The sequence below is a fragment of the Melospiza georgiana genome, chromosome 2, assembly GCF_028018845.1.
Source record: "Melospiza georgiana isolate bMelGeo1 chromosome 2, bMelGeo1.pri, whole genome shotgun sequence".
Classification (NCBI taxonomy): domain Eukaryota; kingdom Metazoa; phylum Chordata; class Aves; order Passeriformes; family Passerellidae; genus Melospiza; species Melospiza georgiana.
The window spans coordinates 58,590,369-58,612,547 of record NC_080431.1 but is presented as its reverse complement, the minus strand read 5'-3'; positions in this window follow the sequence as shown (position 1 = coordinate 58,612,547).

Sequence of the window (22,179 nt, the reverse complement as noted above, 5' to 3'; positions counted from 1 at the left end):
TCTAAGACTTTGAGTTTTAATATTGTAGGTTTATATTTCTGTAGTTTTTCATATGGGTTATTGGATGATATATCTTTTTCACCTGAAGGAACAGTCCCAAAACATTTTCTGATTTTTAATTAAGTTTACTTTGACAACAGATTTTTTCATGTGAGCTTTCATATGAACACAGAAAAATTTCCTTCTCCAGTCACAAAAAAGCTAATGAAAACAGATAATATTAATAAAAATTATATTTCATTTAGAAGCGTTGAAATGCTACTGATTTTTTTTCATTATTCATGTTTCAGAACACTGGTGTTTAGCAAAACTAGATTTATCATTCTCAAAACCAGACCTATAAATGGATTATAAGATGCATATATCAAGAATATTTTGAAGGACAGTCAGTACCTGTAAACCAGGTAAAGTACATGATAAAATATAAATAGCATATATAACCTAATAGATGTGAAGCACTTCATAATGCTAAAGATAATTTTTGTCATTCATTATCAATTCCTTGTTGTTCTTTGCACCTAAATCAAATTAAACAATCATACTTCAATTTAAATATTTTGACAAAATAGTGTATCACACTCAGCTTTTCTACACAAACATAAGACCTTAAATGCAAATAGGCTATTTTGAAATTTATGACAAAGGATCATTATCAAAAGCCAAAACCCCTGGACAAGCCTAATTGTCACCTCCAAACAGAGCAGGTAGAAGCTCCATGGAACCAAGCATAATCTATCACAGGAAAGTCTTACTTGGGGCACTTGGCAGAAGTGAGACCATTTAGAGGGGAAGTAATTTTTCTTAAATTCATCCCCTAAAGGACAAAAAAGGAAATATTAAATACTTAATGACCACACAGAAAAATAAAATTACCAACTTTAACTCAATTTTCAAGTCTGATTGATGCTATATTATTTCTAAAGCTGCATAGATGAATAAGAACTAGATATATTCCCATAGTTTCTTGGAGAAATGCAAAACAGCAAGTAAAATATTGGAAATATTACTATCTTTGATGGATATGGTAATTGACTAGAGGAATTTCTCCAACACACTAACAGACAGACACTTTCAAGATGACATACACAAGTTATCAGTAGCGGTAATGGAGAATTCTGAGAAAGTGTTCAGAATTTAAAATGTCCATAAAATAAAATTAAAAGAAAATTCCATAAAGAAAAGCATCAAAAAGAGTAAAATTAGCTGCATGTACAAGAGATGGCTAGCAGTGTAACTAAAGCATAACATTGTTTTCCTTTCACCAATAATATACTGAAAAGGTCGTGGGAGAGCGATATCATCAAGATGTCTGCAAGTGAGCTATCAGCCTGTATGGTACTTTATGATTAAGAGACAAAAATAGACACTACCAAATAGGGATTTATGTGCCCTTTTGTGAATTCTGATTTCAGGATGATTTTTTTCCGTCTCCATTAATAATAAAAGGAGCCCAAGTCATAGAGATTTTCTAACTTTTAGATGCTTAAGCTAAGGATGATTAATTCCCCTTTTTCTTGTGAAAACACACATTTTTAAAATATACTCTCCAACTCTCCAACAAGAACTTCTATGTAAGGGGAAGAGCCCACTACATTTTCTTAGTACCCCAAATGGACTGACCATCCCATGGCTCTTTACATCTTGAATCACAAGCAAAGTTTTGGGAATATTTGGGGGCACTTTGGGGGGTGCTATCTTTGTGTTGCTTATCCTGATCACAGCTTTTCATTGATACATTGGCTCTTGAACATTGGATGCAAGGTGTAGATACAACCTCTTTCCCACAGAATTGCAGATGATTTATGTACTTAGATTCTTATAGCCAGAAACTCTATTGGAAACTAAAGACTGTTCATTTGTGCAAAAAAGGTTATCCAAATAATGGAATTAATTTCATAATTTAGGATCAAGTGACAACTAGTTCCCCTCATGCTCTTCCCAAAGCATGACTGATTAACATCTCTAAAGGGTAACAGTGCCACTGTTGCACTCCTGTACCAGATAATCCTTATACAAGGTTCCCAGGCAAAGGTGTCCTCCTTTGCAATCAGATCCATGTCTATGAGAAGCATTTCCAAGAAATATCATTCTGACTGATGGTGATCCAGACAGGAAACAAAAGCAAACCAAAAACAAAGCACCAAAACTGCTGCAGATTCTGTATAAAAATATTGGCATTTTCAGAATCAGCCAATTGAACTTTTGCCTTCATATAAGCCAAGTTCTTTAGCTCTATTACGAAGCTGAGCATTCTTCTGTCAGGGTTGACTTCTCACAATTGATTTAGCAATGCAACCTTGGAAATCTGTGACAAAATCATTTAGTGTTGCTCCTTTAGTCAGAGAAATAGGAATTCCTCAGCTACACTGGTGATAATACAACATGCACCAGATATGGTTGAAGTCATCCAGTAAAAATGTCTTCAATTGTTTCATTTTCCTCTCATTTTTTAAATCCCCAGAGAACTGGCAGACATATGGCTCTCTGGGTACGCAATACTTGCATGTTACACACATTTTTTATTTTGCTTCTTGTTTTGTTTTAATCTCTGTTTTCTTTTACAGTGGAACCCTTCTTATGAAGATTTGCTGAAGAAAGTTAGTTGTTAGATTTGCCATACTTGCACTATTTATCTTCCTAGATACAATGTTTTTCTCTTCCTCTTCACAGGAAACAACTCCATTACCTTGTAGATGAGCAAGGAGGGATGAGCCAAGATACTTATTTCAAATTGCTAATTTTTGGTGATGTGATTTTTTCTAGCAGGATCACCAGCCTGAAAACACAGGGTTTGATTTTCTGTATTTTAATAGTTTTCCCAATTTCAGTAAATTTTAGTCATTTACAGAATTTACAACTGCATCAATCGCCTTAGTGTGAGTTAAAATATGAAACAAGAAAACATTTTACAAGGAATAAGCATTTGATGAATGATCTCAGTCTGTTAGGGCTAGGAGGGTGCTTTGGTTTAGTAAACAAATTTGAGAACTTTGCTGGAATTTGCTGGGAGTCATTGACAAAAACAACAGCAATTTTATAGATGGGCATGTATCTATACATCCAAGAGAGAATCACTTTGCAGAATTTTAAGGACTATATATAAATATATATCCATCTATGCATATATTCATCTTTTTCCAAGGGTTTATCCCACAGATTCTGACTGCGGTTGACAAGTGAACTAAAGGAACAACTTCAAATTAGCAAAAGGTATCTATTTTTGACAGAAATAGTAATTTAAAAGAAATGTGAACACAAAGAGCTATGACACAGCTCAAAAATCCCTGTCATTTAATATTAGTACTGAATTGTGTCACAGCACCCAAATCCTCTGAAAGCCTGATTGCACTGTTCTGCTGCATGCTGGATATGTGGGCAGGAATTCTACCTCAGCAATGGTAACATTGTATTTCTCCTCTATTTTGTTCAAAACCCATGATCAAGTGTCCAAACTCTTTTTTTAAATAGCTTAAATGCAGTCCAAGTTCTGATTGCCTTCAACTCCACCTGCCCTTGTGGCTTGGCACATCAAAGTGCTCCTAGGAAAGGTCACGCTTTCTTTTCCAAAAGGACCCAAAGCATTTGTTATACCTGACATCCTCGCTGCAGGGTTTCCTAAAAGACTGCCAGGGGTGTGTGTATGTGTGTGTATATATGCCTCTTCTTCCTATTAAAATTAAGTTATTACTAATAATAACTACACTATAGCCAATACTGTGATTAATAACTTCTAATTAATATGAATTAACTGGGGCTTGGGTCTTCCCTGTAGCAGTGAAGGCACAGTTATCCTCTTTTGTAGAATATCAGCAGGATTTTTCCAGTCTGCATAACCACATGTACAAAGCAGAACCCCAGGCCAGTGAAAAATAGAATATGTCTTTAACCAAAATCACAAACAACTTCCTCACTGAGCCTCTTAGTAAATAAATTCATTTACAGTATTCCTTTTCACTTGGGCATCTTTCTACTTCATCTGGAATGTAATCACTTTCTCTTTTCTGTGTTGTAATATAGAAATTTGAATTTAATTTTTCCATTTCATTTTGAGTTTATTTTGCCTCAAAACAAGTTATTTAAATACTGACTGAAGTAATTGTAAGCATTAAAAGTGTTTTTTATAAAGTATGTCTTCATTGGAAGCACTTTATAAAAACAAAACAAATACAAAGTAAATACAGACAGGATAAAAATGAATGACCATCAAGTAGAAATACAAGTCAGAAATGACCCATTACACACCAAGTGGAAACAAACCACTAAAGCTTTGTGGATATGAAGGGAAAAAGCCTAAATTCCACAATGCATGCCCAAATTCAAAATTGAGTAGTCAGGGTTTATTTTTTCTGACTGAATTATAGTCTGTTTTGTGGCTTGCTTTTGAACTTTTAGTCAAACAGACTATATTCTCTACGCATCAACAAAATAATATTAACATATGTCAATTCCCCATGAAAGGAAAGCCACCATTAGAAATTTTGCAAGTATAGTGCATTTCATTTAGTGTTCAGAATGACAGCATAAAAAGTCAATACAGCGTGTTGAGGCAAAGAGATAAAACACTCAGCAGCTTCATCCATTTAGAGAAAAATTAATGAAATATTGGCAGTCTGGGAAGGAAATCCATTGAATGGGAAAAGGAGAAGTTGCTGTGCCCTTTAAAATGTGTCTTGTTTTGTGTCACTAAGGCAGGAGGATACACAGTAGTTAAGATGCAATCATATGATAAATCCTATATAATATTTATTTAGTTGTGCCCTTTCTGTTTTGTGAAATATGTTTGAAATCTCATTAGAATTACTCAGCTTAGTGTAAGAGTCCAACCTGACATTGTTTATTGTCAACTGTTTTCTATGAGAAAACCCTAGAAATTTGAAAGTTGATGAAGTAATTTCTCAGAAAAAGATATTTCAATAAAATTGAATGTACTCCATTAAGAAATAGCAACTCCAGACAGTAGTAAGTAAATTTTAAATTTAAGACTTATGTAACTGTTTTTAAAAATATTACACATTTTATTTTTCTTGTCTAATTGCTATTTCCACAAAATAATGTGATAAAAAAATCATTATTTTCTTTTTTTAAAGTATCTTGTTATTAGTATTTGGCCACCTGTGTGTGTCTGTGCATAAGTATGAGAATAAGGCACTATGTTCTTGGGTTGAGCTGTTACTTTAATTCTATTTAGTTTCCTAGGCCTATCCAAAATCATTCAGAGCACAAGCAGAGAGGCCACTACTCCAAAGGGAACCATGGACAACTTGGAACCTTACACAGTAAATCACAATTGCTTGCAGCCCTCAGAAGAAATTTTTGAAAGAATTCCTGGAAAACTGTGGTTGTTAATTCTGTAATGAGGAGAATGGTTTTCTATGAGAATTGAAATACACGTTTATATGGTACTCATTTTTCATTGTTTTCCCCTTGTTCTGAAGGACACACCTAGAATTTTTTTCTGTGGCTGCAAGTATTAAATATTTGAAAATCTAGTTCTGTATTTGCACAGTATGCAGAGAATGTCAGCTACATTAAAACCCAAGCTTTCTACATTACCTCTGAAAGCAACCACACACTGTTTCAGTTCTTTTGCAGTAAGCTCAAAATTGCTGTTTTCTGGTGCCAAACGTGGCAGTTGGCAATTCATATCCTAGCCCATGCAATTAAATGGTCTTGGGCAGTGGGCCATGCCCAGGGCATACAGGCAGGAGAGGACACGAGCTTCTGGAAACAGAAATGGAGCAACTGCACCAGAGCCCCAGCCCATCCCCGGCTGCACACCCTGCCTGGCACCACTGCAGGCTGAGCACTGTGCAGGCCTTGACTGGGAGAGGTGGGCAGTGCAAGAGCCTGATCTTATTCTGTGCGCATCATGGTGATTCACAGACAACAAAGAAAGAATGAGTACCCCGTGGAGATGCAATTCTACCCCCTAAGTTCATGCCTGAATTCATTCAAATTAATGGCTCTTTCCTGTTTACAAGGTTTATGCAGGTATTAAGCCCTGGAGGCCTGAACAGACAGTAGTGAACTGAGGAAATCTGTGTGCTACTACAAAATTTTATCATTGTATTGTTATGTTTTAGTACAACATTTTATCATTTTATTGTTATGTTCCACTTGTAGGCATTTTGGATCTGCTGCTGATTTACATCCTTACAATAGAAAACTATGTTAAATAGCTCACCTTAGAACTGGCACAATGGCAGAGTTTTATTGCTATCTCGGTCAGAGAAGTCCATCTTTGAGCACAGCACAGACAGGTTTGCTCTACAGAAAATGGGAGACCACCACACAGAGATGCAAACACAGCTGTATGTTACATTAAATGTGATTGGAGCAATCCATACTTTTTGTCTTGAATAAAGCCACATTATAACTTCCATGATATTACTGCCTGATGCATGAAAGTAACTAAGCAATTGAATCATATTTAACTAGATGCTGACAGTTACCAGTAATTCCTACGAGAATGGAACCATAGTTCATGGATCATATTGAAGATTGGTTCCAGTTTTTCTATTATGGTTCCCATTCATTATCACAATGTTCTAATAAAGGATTTAGTAGGTTATTGGTAATTCTTGAGTGTAACTTAAATTGTCATAAAGCCAAAGATAACTCTCTTTGGGACTTGGGCCAGACCATATCTAAAGTTTATAAACATTCTACTTAATCCCAAAGTCACATAGAAAATTCCTTAATAATGTGGAACAAGTTTTATAGAACAGTTACGACCACATAGTGGAGAGGTAATCTTTTCTTATCTTGACAAGTTGTCCAAAGGAAGAAGGGTTTGCTACATTTAGTCCATCACTGCATGGAAGATTGCTTATAATAAATAATATATTTGTAATAGATATTCATATAAAGCAGAGACAAGGAAAACCAAGTAGCTGCCTGCTTTATTTTGGGAGAGGTATTATTTTGCTCTCTTTATGTGTGGTCAGGGCTTTTCCATGCCACTGCAAATGTATGGATGGAAAAGAATATTTATACAACACTAAAAGCTCAAGTTATGAAATCTGTCATTCCTGGCTATTTTTTCAAAGAAACCAAGCAGCAGTATTCCAAAGCATTCAATGAATTTTAAGTTTCTGAAATTTTCTATTTTTATGTATGGAGGAAATTGACCAGAAGAATTAAAATGACTTCTTTAGCAGCTATGAGTTCTAACTGGCAGTGTGAGTGGTAAAAGAGTCACTTGCATCTCTATACTTCTGTAAAACTGGTAAAACCTAGTTCACAGCCTTTCTTGGTTAATCTTCCATCAGAAAATTTTATCAGTGCTCATTTTAAAGATGGAGCACTAGTTAAGACTCAAGTGAAAGAAAACATCCTCTTCTTCAACTACTAAGGCAGAAGTAAAGAAAAAAACCGGAAGACTTCTTTCTGCTGCTGACTTCATGATTAAATTTAACTAGTTGTAATAGTTTGGTACTTGATAATTTGATGCAATTGATTTATTGATTCAATTTCAATTATTACCTTGATTTAATTCTCACATTATTGCATTATTAATCTTTGGCAGTAGTAATTGCTTTAGTCAATGATGTATATATTTAATTCTAGATTAGCTTGACTTTTTAATAAAATTAATACAAATAATCTGTTTTGATACACCATTTTTGCTTGCATCATGGGTCAGTTTCTCTAAAACAAAGCTGTCTCTGACAGGTATGTCATGCTATTCACCAACAGAACTGTGGTTTGTTCAATGAACTGCTGTTTACTGGCACTCTCAACTAGTGGTTTCCTTAGGAATGTTATTGCTACCAACATTAGACACAGAATAACCAATTGGGCACCTGATTTAAAAGAAAATAAGCTGGAACAATATTATTACCTGAGTGCCTTTTGTCTCAAAATAAAAAACTCAGTGCTTCACCCACAGCTAGTTACACATCATTTTATCATCTGTTTCCTCTGCAAACAAAATTAATTATTTTTATTGAAAATGAAGAATGAAAGATGACAAGAATTATGTAAAAAGAAACAAGACTTGCAGTAGTTTATTTAATTCTAAAGCGAGAATGACGCCAATAGCAAATCAGCATTGGATTTAAATACCTAGTTCACAGGTTGTCCTAGGCAAATTTGTCCCACCGGCCCTTGGAGGTCAGGGATAGCATGGGAACGGTGCAGACAGGCACAGGTGTACCTGTCCTGCCACCTGAAGGCTGCATCCAGAGGTGTTTCCAGGCAGACAATACTGTGCCAGGCCAGTACCCATGCAGGGGTTACCTCATGTTTTCACCTGCACCAGTTGCTGCCTGCAACATGCCTCCAATACGTGTGTGCATGAACTACCCCAGGCACTCAAGGCCACCCTTTAGATACAGCAGTGCTCTCTTCTGTGTGCTTTCTAGGAGTGACAGTCTGTCAGTGGCACTGGACCTGACGAGGGGTCTCAGCTGCTTCCCTGGCAGCCGCATTCACCCCAGCCCTGAAGGTGGGCATTGGGATGTTAGCTCTGTGCAAAGGACTAACTCACCTTGAAGTGTTTCCCAGCCCATCTGCACCAATGTGGATGGTCAGCCTGCATAACACCCTCTAAGTTCTCATTCAAATATTCGGCCAACCATCCTGCTACATAATCAGTACTAGGTCTGTCAGAATATCATGGAGGTGGTGTCCTCCATCAGATGACAAGGCAGATCCTGCTCACCCCAGACTGAGAGCACAGTGCAGTCCTGTGGGTCTTGCCATTTCATTTATCAGGGAGACATTCAGCCAGTCTCTCATGTTGCACCTGTGAGATATCCTCCCCTCCATTACCTTTCACTGAGTCAGGGCACAGCAGAGTAATTCATATTCCCTAGTGCTGCAGCTGTTTTTGACAAATTGTGATACACTTACCTCTTGGCCAGAAAAAGCTGGTTTAGATATTGCACTGAAGAATCCATTCTAACTAACATCAGAAATAATTAATCTGTAAGAAATCAGTGGTCTCTGTTGTTAAAGGGGAATTCATGCTCAGTAAGCTTTCTACCCTTTAGGTGGTCTTCAAGGACTTAGAGGATTTAATGCACAAAGGAATTTATAAGAATCTGATCTCTTCCCTCACAATGTTACGAGATGCCCACAGGGCACCCAGAAAAAATTGTCATTGTCTACAAGGCATAAATTTGGATTAATGCTGGAAATGTGTGCCTAGGAAATAGCTGTTTTAAAGCAGTTAATCACTCATATAAATGCAAACTGCAAATTTAGGCAAATAATATATATGAATCTTTGTTATTGCTCAAAGACACAAAATATAATTAAGAATACTGTCAATAGATGTACCAAATTCATCAAACTTTCTACCCTACACTGCAAAAATCTTTCTTCAGTGGTATGAGTTAAGCAAATAAGATTTGAGAAAAATTGAAGTGAAACCAATTAAACCAATGAACAGCTTTGTTAAAAAATCCTGTACATTTTAAAGACAAAAATGATGGGATTTTCGAGATGCTATTTTCTTATATTGCAAATATCTGTGTAGTCTGATTGTTTAATAGCTTAACTGAGAGTCTTTTGCTCAGGAATGAAATACCTTATGAATAAATGGGATGAATAAAAACAAAGAAAAAGTTCACCTCTTGCCTCACAGCAAAGGGAGGCAAACAAAATAAAATGTTCCTGTTTTAAACATTGAATGAGCTAGGTTATTTTAAACAAAGCACTCAGCTGGTGCTAGGCCAAATTAATATGACTGATGTCTTTCATATGTTAACCACAGGAAAATGTAAGTTTACATGCTGGCTACAGAGATGTCTCGAACTCAAGTTGTTATGTAGAGCCCAAGCCAAAAATTTAGCCTTGATCATAACTTGATGTGATTTATTTAGGATTCGATATTCACCTTTTTAAAAATTTTTCTCCTTTCCCTACAATCCAATTTTCCATCAGTATTTGAGGGACAGGACTTGGAAAAAAATTGGAAAAAAAGAGCAAAGGAAATTTGTATTTAGAAAATTGTGGAATGCCAAAAGGGGATGCAGTCGTACAGAGTTGTAAACATTTAAAATATTTGTGCAGAGCATGGAAGCTGATGTAAAAGTATGTGACCAGTATGAGGTCCACAGCTCTGCATCCTCTGGGTTCAGGTGTTACTGGACTTGGACTGCAGCACAATATTCTGGGGAATGCAGTCATCAAGTCTCAAACAGAGGTGGCTGCTGGTGTGCAGTACAGAAAACTGTCTCCTAAGTAACAGGCTGGCAACAACAGCATCCCTGTGTATCTGAGCCAGTGGACACACAAACAAGGCCAAACACATAATCTCAATGTTTTCCCAGCTCAGTGATGTTTTTCCCCAATATTATCCTCATGGGAAAAAAAGAGTCACTCTTCATATGAATGCATCTCCTGCTGGTGCCTTGCCAATGACAAGATCCCACCACTACAGTGGCCATGCAAGGATGAGCTGGTCACCTTCAGGGCAAAACACAAGACACATTTTTGTTATACTTCATGCCACATGCATATTGTTCCACATCTCAGACTCTCTTGAAACAGAAAGGAAAACCATGGGACCTATCAAGTAGATCAAACAAGGGAAAGAATTAGTCCTGGGAGAAGCACAGATTACCTATATAGACCGCATCAGTAGTGAAGGCACACTCATTTTACAGAAGCTAGTTTTGAAGAAGGCCTAAAGGCATTAGTAATGAAGCTCAGATCCAGCTCAGGTCCTGGTGCAGTCACTTGTTTTTATTGTGCTGAAACCAGTATTTTTTTTACCTGATATTCTTACATGGGAAAGAATACAATATTGATGTAACTATTTCTTGGAAATTCAGGACGTTCTATGAAGTAGAATAATTCATTCAAATACATAAATTTGAAAGATCACATTCAATTACAAGTAAGATTTGTTCCTAAAGTTTTATGGATTCATAACTCTTGACTTACTGCAGCTGATGCTATATACATTTAATATTTCTTAAATCTTGAAAAGTCTACACGTTTCCCAAGAAAAAAATTTGTGGATCTTTTATAGACCAGGTTTCCAACTGACTGACAGAGGCAACTATGTATAGAAGGCTCATTGACATTCTACCAGTTCAAAGAGCTCTCAGTGCCAAGGAGGTTGTTGACATTAGCAACTCTCCTTTCTGTTGTTGAAACAGCTCAGAGTGGAGGAACAAGTTTTGTACAAACACATACAAGGTGTGTGCAAATACCTGTATACATTGACATTGGTGATGCATTTTTTTCCAGGTGGACATGCAATGCACAATCAATGTCATAACAAATTTTTTTGTGTTTCCTATTTCCACATAATCTCAAGCTGTTTTGAAGCTGCTCCACAAATCCATACTGTTTTAGCCATTTCAGTGAAAAGAAGCTGACTGAAGGAAGCAAGTAGGATCCATGTACTACTTTTATTTCAATTCTCATTATGTAGAGGCAGCTTTTGCCAAGAAACAGTACAGTCAATATTATATAGTAAGAAGACAGTAACTTTTTGTGTTAATCCATTATGATGAATACATTTACGAAAGTAATAGAGAATGTGGATAAATTTGAATGTAGGTAAGTATAATTTCATATATTTTTATTTGACTACAAATCTGGACATAAATTCTTGGATAAAAAAATAAAAAATCACAAATTTTCAGGAGTGTTACTCTATAAGTCTGAGAAATTGCTATAGCTTATGATTTGGTGTAGCTGGAATGAATCTGAAAGAGTCTCCTGAAATATCATTCAGACCTTGTTTTCATGATTTCACAATCTGTGCTCCTCTTTAATAGGCATAAAGTAAGGAGTAATTTTAATGTCACATAAAGTTTTAGAATTTTTTGTAAAGAGTTAAAATAATTTTAATTCATAAATTAAAAAGGTTGTGTGAAAGTTAATATACAGTTTCACCATATTGCTACAACTTCAGAAATAGAGTTGTATGTAGTGCCTGCTGTGATTGTATAGGCTCCCCACCAGGACTCAAAAGGAATAAAAGGGCCACCCACTGAGAAGAGGCACCACAGCTGTGAAGCCTAGCTGGTTTAAGGAGCAATTATGAAAGCTGACTGGAAAGGAAAAAAAAATAATCCGAAACTGACTCCAACCATAAGAAGTCTGGTATTTTGCTTTCCCTTCCTGGAGAAAGGTGGAAATTAGGAGCCTTGTTTGACTTGAGAAAGGAATTAGTTGAATGAATAGATTTGAAAATATTTTAAATGGATTTTCCAAGCAAGAATACCTGTAGGATTGCTTTGCCAGACCTTATCCACTTTATGCTCAACAAGATTTTAATATCTGGAGACTTCAGAAGAAAACTATGATATATATTCCTGTAATACCTATCTTTTTCAAACCCCATTTGAACATAATAATGGATATTTGTACACATAGATATTATGTGTACAAATTACATAGATTGTAATCTTACATGCAAAAAGGGTCATCAATTTGATTACTGAAAAATAAACACTACGAATGTGAAAGAAAAACTTCCACTCTATTATTTTTCTTGAAACAAAATAATTTGAAATCTTTCAAGGCTCATCTGCTTTACCTGAGATATTTCCAAAACAGGATGAGCTACAGAAAGATGAAAAGAACAACTTTTCCAACATTTCAGATTATGAATTTTTTTTGTACCACCCTCTGTTAGAATGTTTTTCTACCCATTGAATGACTCAACTCTAAGTTGTCACAATCCATGAGCTGTGAATGGTGTGAAATTCCATACTACTATAATGTTCTTTCCAAGTACTTTAATGCAAAACTTGAAACAGACTTTTGAGTGTGTTTTTTCAAATAGGTTGCTCTAAGACTTTGTACATGAAGTACGTAATCTTTTCAAGTTATTCCTTATTTCTCTTCAGAGGATCACTTGGAGAAGTTTAATCCCAAGTATATCAAGCTCACCCTTAGGAGATGATGATTCATAGTCAATCAAAAACATTTAATTAATGCATGCTGTTCAGTACTTTAGAGGACTAACACACTCAAGAGATATGCACTATATCCAGTCACATTCTCACATAAGAGATTTCTTAAAGAAGAAGCAAAGTTTTGGCACCAGAGCGTTCTAAAAAATGGAAGCAAGCTATAGGCAGGATATCGAAGCCTTTCACTCTTGCCATGGTTTAAGCCCAGCCAGCAGCCAAGCCCCACACAGCCACTGGGGGGAGAGGGAATCAGGAGGGTAAAAGCTGGAGAACTCATAGATTGAGATGCTGACAGTTTAACCGGGAAAGTGAAAAATCTGAATGCAGGCAAGCAAAACAAATTCACTGCTCATTCACTGCTCCCCATGTGCAGGCAGGTGTTCAGCCATCTCCAGGAGACCAGAGCCCCATCATGCATAACAGTGGCTTGGGAAGACAAAAGCCACTGCTCCAAACGTCCTCTGCTTCCTCCTTTTTCCCCCACGTTCTGGAATCTCCCTTTGGTCAGGTGGGGTCACCTGTCCTGGCTGTGTCTCCCCCCAGCCTCCCAAGCACCCCCAGCATCCTCACCAGCATGGCAGTACAAGAAGCAGAAAAGGCCTTGGCTCTGTGCATGTCCTGCTAAGCAACAACAAGAACACCTCTGTATTATCAACTCTGTGTTCAGCACAAATCCAAACCACAACTTCATATCAGTCACTGTGAAGAAAATTAACTCAATTCTAGCCAAAACCACCACAACTGTCTTCTCATTTATTACTGGTGAAAGTTCTCCGGCCCTGTAACTATGATTGGCATTTAAAAAATGGAGGTGGAATAGTATGGAAACAAATATCTATTAACCTTAACTAAAAATTTCTGAATTAACACCAATATCCATCAATTATAACTTACAGTGCTTCAAGTTTTCAAAGCCCTGTGCAGATACCTGTTCAGTGCTGGAATATGAATTTGTTTGCTATATACTAAAACCTGATTAAGTTCTAATCCTCATTCTTGTTCAGTCTGTAGAAAACATACTAGAAAATATCAATTTTTCAAACACCACAGAATGTCTGTTTTCTGTATCACTACTTTTTTCAATAGTATTCACATAAATAGACTGCTCAGTGTCTTAAAGATTTGCTCCAGAATTATACATGCTTCAAATAAAATGAATATTTTTCTAACTCTGTAGATGGCTTATGATTTGTTTCCACTTCTCAGCCAGGATCTCGCTCTGTCTCCCTTGAGTTGCACTGGTTTTAATTCAATTGTCGTCCCTCATCCTCTGATATTTAGGCTAAGCCGTTTATTTTTGCATGAATAACTTTCTTAAAAGCAAAAAAGAGAAATGAATAAAACAATAAAAGCAAAATTCTTTTGGAATTTATAGTATATGTTGGGGATTTTTTCTGTATCATGCTGCAGCACTTTGAGCAACAAATTACTTTCATCATTAAATGAAGTAAGTTCCACCCAATGACACTGTATTTTATTGAAGTCATAAGCCTCCCCCTCACCTCTAAAAAAAATAAATAAAAATTAGAGTATTTCTTTTTATTTGGGAATTTGGGAATTTTCTCCTTTCCTCCTTAAAATTCATACATTGGAATTTCCTCCTTAAACTTCATAGTGGCTTGCATTCTCTGTCAAATTAGAAACTTTTTTGTTTCAGTATGAAAGTAAGCCCTTGTTAAATTGCACCATGAACTTGAATGCTTCTAAACAACAAATTATTTTCCCTGATCCATCAGGAAGGATATAAATGTATAAATGCTTCACACCTATAGATCTTTCTTCACTGGAGGTCAAAACTCTGTTCAAATAATCATAAACAGATTATTCTCTCTTTTTTTTTGGCTGGTTAAACTAGTCACCTTATCTCCCTCTGTGTTCCTGGAAAAAAGCATTTAACTCTTATCTTCATTGACATTTTTCTTAGGATGAGCTAAATTGTTTCTCTTTATCACGTCTCTTTCCCATATGTTTTTCTGATGTGTTTTATGATCTTCAAAAAAGGGGGGCCTTAGAGGGGCTAAATTCAGTGAAATTAATGTCCACCTTTTTGTGTTTATTCTGTTGCCTTCTCTGTGAGAATCATGTTATTCTCTTTCCTGTGCTATTCAAAGGAGAAAGTGCCTTGACAAGTGTTCCAGTCTAACCTTGTCCTTCACATTCTGAATTGTGATACAACAATCTTATGAAAATTGACAGATGTTGTGTACAAACTGGAACTGCTTACTCTCTTTTCTAAAATCCCCAAAACCACCATGACCTTTTGATACATTAGATGCTTGAGAACATTCTTGGCCTGCTGTTGTATACATGCTGATTTGGAGATTCAAAACAAGATAGAGGACAAAATGAAAGTATTCATTCTTCTGCAATCTTAGAATTAAAGTGTGTGTACACAAGAAAATGGAATACATCCTACTATGTCAAAACAGTCCACCACAGGAGGATAGTGTTTTGCTATACCACTGAAAAACAAATAGAGAACTTTTGAGGTAGAAAACTCAGTCTATGTGAGTACAAACAGCAGACTATGCTGCATATATAAACAAAAGTGATGCATTTATTCAGAAACAAGCATACATAAAACCTCCGCATTAGAGTAATCAAAGTATTTTATGTGAAAGTTTTACCTTTTTGAACAACAAGATAGCAAATAAGCACAGAGCAAAAGCCATTTGGTTTCATCAACTGAATGTAACTCCTCCACAGATAATTACTTTTCCTTCAGTCTCACATTTCTCCGAAAACTTGGTATGTTAAAAAGTATCGTTCAGGGCTTTTCTATTTACACAAGGTTTATCATGGTAATGCAGTCTGCCACTCTCTACACAGTCACATAGCCAGATATGAAACAGTTGGCTAAAATAGCCTGATTGCAAGCTTTCCTTATATGGCACATCATTGGCAAATGCCTCTCATGGATATCACAAGAATGTAATTATTATGTCATGGGGTTTTATCATTCAGATACAGTCAGTATTAGTCTATTTGAGTCTACTGCAAGGGAATTTGAGTCTAGACAAAGCATGAAAGCAAAGCATTGGCTGACAATGCTTTTTGCTGTTTCAGTTATCCTCATATGTTAGTGAGTCTGTATCATCTCCCTGATTCTCTATTTTATCATGAACATAATGTATCCTCAAACTGACTAGTCGTTGATATAGTGCCAACGTTGAGAATTTCTGGGACTTCCAAATAACAAGTTTCTACCCTGTCCTTACAGATATATTGGTAATATAAACAAATATGCCACAATATCTTGGTAAACAGTAGCAGAGGAAATAAATTAGAAGCATATTCAAAGGATTAAGGAGCAATGCATACTGTCTTGAATTTTGGGAATTTACTTGAGTATGGCCCCATGTCAAAGATGTGCACAATATAGACACTAGAACATTAATGATAAGGAGAATTTAATGATCTGTGACATTATGACTAGGAGCCTGTGTAAATAGCAAGACATACTACAGAAAATTTGGAGTATGAAGAAATTATTTCGCTTGATTTAAGATGGACACAAAGGAAAAATTGATGAAAATGCAAATGTATTTTATAGTAAACTGTGTTCAGGGAATGAGACCATAGTCTACAATACCTTTAGTCAGAGTCAGCAGGAGGAAAGGACAGTACTCTCTAAACTCTAGTAGCAGAATTATCCTTGTGCCCTTGCTTCACTTCTGGAAATTTTTCTTTCTCAGATTTAAGTACTATGATGCTATGAAACATAAAATGGCAATATTAACACAGTTCTGCCCGAGGAAATAGAGCAGAATTTCTGCTCACAATAAAGCCTAGCTTTACCAAGGTCATATATATAAAAGCCCATCTTGAGATTCCGCTTCTTGCAAGCCTCTAGTTTGCTTCAAATGAAAGAAAACTTGCAAGTATTCACTAACATGTTGCATTTGAGACATTCTAAGTCAGTTAAACTTTAAATTTGATATAATACCTTTTGTGTATTATAATTTTATATGCATATAATATCTAAAAATAACTTCCACCAAAAATTTTATGACAGTTTTAGGAAAAGAGGCTACTTCCATACCACTTCCATTGAGGCTCTCTGTTGCAGTTTAACTTCACAGATCATTTGAATATATCATATTTAAGATTCAAATATAAAAAAGACAACTCTAAATTATGTCTAATACTTCAGTAATCAAGTGCAGACAAATGAAGTAGGCATTCATGGTATCAATTTTCTAAGAAGCTGAATACTTGCAAATAACAGAAGACATCATTTTATCCCATTTCAAATACCTTTATCTTTTTCTTTATCTTTGTTGCTAGGAAACAATTAACACATTATTTGGAACATAAAATAGTTAACAATGCATAATTTTGTTATTTAGCCTTTTTTACTTATTAACCCTTTAAATATATATTTTCCTGTGCTCGTGAAGAGAGAAAATATATTCTAGCACCCAAGAAAGACATGATGTTTAAGATAAAACCCATTCCTTATTCACATGGTTGTGGAAATTGGATTGCCAGAGCATTTTCAATCTCATTTGTTATTATGCCTCACAACATACAATGAGCCTTTTAAGCATTAAGGATTTCTGTGAGATTTCTTTGAAACTAAAAGGGTTGATATTAGCTATCCATGGATGCCTTTTATATGGTGGTACCACATTTGCTGGAAAGTAATTTAAATATTCATAACAAGTTTCTGGGGTTTATTTAAGCATGAAATATCAATAATTCATTTGGTAAAGAAACTGGTGATTCCACAATAAAAAAAAAAAATCTCTGGCAGGAAGGTCAGCTTAAGAAGTTCTCGCTACCTGCTTTAATCATGGTCATGAATTTAAAAAATGGGTTGAGTAATCTTGAGCCCATATTAATTCACTTATGCAATGGACACAACGAAACGAGCAGCGTGTTCCTGCACAGGGTTGGACAATACAGCCACACAGGATGTAAAAATGTTTTAAGTCAACAGCATTAACTCCTTAAACTATCAAACTGAGGTCTCAAATCCAGAATTGGCTTTAACCTGTGCAGACATTACTAAATGTAAGGTGCAATTCTGTGCTTTCAGAAATGAATGTGAATGTATCATATAATGTCATAGATATAACTTTCAAATCATTATTTACAACTAAGATTGGTAAATAGTGATGAAAAGTCATTCTCATATTACTTAATAAAGAGCACCCTTCTAAGGAAAAACATTTTTGACAAAGCTGTTGAATCAGGTCTATATACCAAAAAGCAACACCTCAGAAAGGGGAGAGTCACAGTGGACAAGCAGCTAAGAATGTTCCAGCATCCCTCGTTAAAGTAAATGCAGAGGAATATTTGAGAAAAGTTGAGAGATTACATTTTCCTTGATTATACAACATTAACAAAGCAGAATATTGCACATAGTTCTTGTATTTACACACAAAACTAGAAAAATTACACTGGAAACAAGAAATATAACTCAAATTATTCAGAGCTAGGAAAATCCTCTTTACTTGCAGACTGAAGATGTTCAGCTTATCAAAAGGAAGTATAAATTATTTGTGTACATAAAAACTGGTATTCTATGAGATAAATACTAGATGTGAAAACAATCTGTTTGGACAAGGTCTTAAAAATCCAGTTCCATAAGTTGATGACACACTTCAGTTTCTAAAGGCATTACCTCTTGCAAATAATTTCACTCTTACCCAAGAAGAATTATTTGTATAAAAATAAGTGTAGTACCAGAAACATAAGAAACAAGAATCTAGGTCTGTTGGATTTTGAATTGGTTTTTTTCACATTTCTAAATAAAAAAGAAATAAAAAGTTTTAGCTTTATGAATGTATTTCAATAAGAGGGACCATAAAATATCTATTTATCTCAGGAAGAAAAAATAGTGAAAAAATGACTTCGTGTTCTGAAAAGGATGATCATATAAAGGTCTATGTCATTCCTTAAAATATCTTCTTTCCTCCCTCTATATGTCCTGATTTTAAAATCGCTACATAAAAAAGTTAGCAGAGAAAGGTTTTCCAGTATTTCATTAATCAAAGCCTTCTGAAGATCAGACTGATTTTAGCAGCTAAATGTATCATCAATTTATTAGGAAATACATTAGTATCAATTTATTAGGAAGTACTTTAGTATAATAAACAATTAGGTGTGATTCTAACTCTAAAAGAATAAAAACCAGCAAGCATCTAAGAGGTGTTTATTCTTAGGTGTTAATCTTTCAGATTTACTGACATGAGAAGAAGTGTCAATGAAGATTCACTTTGGTAAAAACCAGGAAAGTGTGTATAAACATGTCCTGCTCAGTTTCTCAGTGTTTTCCATTTGAATTTGAATTATGAATTAATATTTCCTGATGGTTCATTATTTATTTATATTTGTTTAAATAGAAAAATCCCCAACCTAAGAATGCAGGTGCAGAACAACACCACCATATTATTCATCCTGAACTTTCTTTAGAAAAAATTATTTAAGCAGCATGTCATATTTATGACTTTCAGGAGAAAGGATCAGTGTAATAAAGCTGCAACACAGAGCTCTGGCAGGAGACTGATTGTTTTTTTCCTGGCACCACTCACACAATCTGGATAATGGCCACCATATTGACTTTCACAGTGTAGGCTGTTAGAGGACAGGATGCTAATCTTATAATGTTTGTACAGTGACTCATCCTCCACATCAGTAATAGAGGCAGAGGACACTACTGTATTTGAAGTATGTCTTTTCACAGGAGGCATTACCAGAATCTGTGGGGTGAAATATAGGTGGCACTGGGGAAGGAAAGAAAATTAGAAAATATGACTAAAGATGAAGGTTGTGTAGAATTGCTGAGTTCTGCAGTTTCATCTCTGTACTTCCTCAGAAATGAAGACTATTAATTACCTGTTCTCTTAGCCTGGCAAATGATAAGAGTGGAAATTTAGGAACACTAAATCTGCACGTTTGAGAAAAATAGATGTTGCTATGGCCTTCAGAATTGCAACTTTCATTGTAAGAAAAGAGGAGGAATATAGACAGATGAGCCTGGACCATGCAGGAGACTGAGACGGTAAGGAAGGGAGAGAGAAGCTAATTTAGTTGCAGCAGACAGTAGCATAGGACAGAAGAACTGTGACTGCTTTAGGGAAGGCCTCAGTGCATCAGGCAGGCTTGAGCAGTGCCAGAGTGGCAAGAATTGCAATAGGACACCTGCAGCTGCTGTAGGGGGTTCACATGAGTACCTATGAGTATATGATATTGGGTAGTGCATTGGTTTTTGAGAGCTGGGTTGCCTATATTTAGGACTGAAAGGCAAAGCCCTGCTACCGGAGGCACTCGTGTTCTCTGCCTTTGTCTGTCGCTGCTGTTCATCCGTGTGTCACTTCCCCATGGCTACTCATTGTAAGATCAGTGAAAGAGAAAGCAGGAAAAAACACATGACTGGATGAAAAGAGGATGCTAAAGGAAAGGAAGGACTATTGAGCAATGTCAGCAGCCCTGATGAATGTCTAACATTCCAGCAGAGCTGCTAGAGACGTGAAATGCATGTGATTTAGAAGATTAGAAAATAAATCTGAGCTTGAAAAATGCTTTTGCCTGTTGCAGTCTTTCTCCTTTTCTCTAGAAGGCTTTTAAGATTGGCTGTTGATGCAAGAAATGAGTATGGGCAAAACAAAAAGAGCTATATGTCTCCAGAAGGAGGAGCCCAAATGAAACACATTTAGCTTCAGTCCTGAATACAGTGATAAAGAGAAGCAGTAAAGAGCCGGTGTCCGAAAGAATGAGAGTAAAAGTGAAAAAGACTGCTCATTGGATATTTTGGACAGGAAAGCAGCTTGCTATTGATAATACCAAAACTAAACTTTGCATGACCTTTAAAGCACATACCCATTTATTCTTTAGAAGGCACTTGGGAGACACGGGGAAAGCACAAACCAATGAGGGAACATTACGTTGATAAGAGGACTGAGTGTAATGACAATCACTGGGAGTAAGTACCCAATCTTCTGGGATGGCCAGCACAGGAAAAGGGATCTTTGAAGCAGCATAGTGCTACAGAGAAACACTTCATTATTAAGAGCAGGAATGGTTTGGAGGAGGCCTGCATAACTGCATACTGTCATCAGGGGAAGGAGTTTGGAGAATATTTCAGTGATACAGAGAGATATGCAAAGCATAATTTGCAGGAAAATTTAATTATTCCATTTCCATGCACCTTACTACGTGGAAATGGCTAGACAGCAGTAGGAGACGCTGAAGAACAAAGAAATATACCAAAAGAATGTGAACAGAAAGAGAACTAGAGTAGGAAATAACCTTGGTATCAGCAGAAAAGCTATTTAACAAAATGCATGAGGAAGCCAGGAGGAAGGACAGGAAAAATTGCCAAAAATTGCAAAAATTGCTCAAATTAAAATGAATACAATGGTCAAGAGACACATGGAGTATGGTTTTAGATAAAACATTTAGTAGAAGCCTTATGTGAGAAATATTTGGGGCTTTGTGCTTACCTGAATGCATATGATTTTTAAAGAATACGAATTGGATGATGATTGGTATTTCGAATATTACCTGCTATTTTGAGTTCCTTCTCTTGACTAAGGCTTCTGAAGGTTACAGTACTGTGCATATTGTACAATACCAAAATTATATGACAGCAATTTTATTACTTATCTACAGCAACTAGCATGGGATATAACGCAGCTTTGGGACATTCTTTGTGCATGTACAATCACTTCAGACAGACATACGCAGACTTAATTCATTTGGATCTGGAAAACACACCTAGGGTACTTTGGGCACCCTGCCACCCGGGCTGTGAGCGAGCCAGAGCAAATCTGCTGACAGTTATCTTCCTGGTTGCTGTACCAGAGGCACAGAAGGGCTTTGCCTCAATCACAGCCATGGCACAACATTTAGTAATCTGCCAGAATCGTCTGAATCGTGGGCCTTTCATCTTCCGTATTTCTAGAGTCACTTTTTTTTTCTGAACATCTTTTAAAACCCAAAGTGGCTCATGAAGAAGTTACTAGAGTATTTAGGATTAAATCAGACTTGCTTCGCTGGAAGTTTGGACTAAAATGGATCTGCTTTTTTCTTTTAACTTGACTCTTGGTTTCTGTATGCCCAAAATCAAGAAAAATTAAAGCTTATTTTTCCTGACCACGATATTAATGCTGAACAAATAATTATTAGCAGAAATGTTGTTAGGCAAAGGATATAAAAATAAGAGGATTACTTTTGTATACAGAGGGGGAAAAAAAGCCAACTAAAACAAAAGAGTCTAATTAAAAAATGAAGAGGAAGAAAATTAGTGATGATGATATTGCCGAGATGCTGACTACTAGGTTTTTAA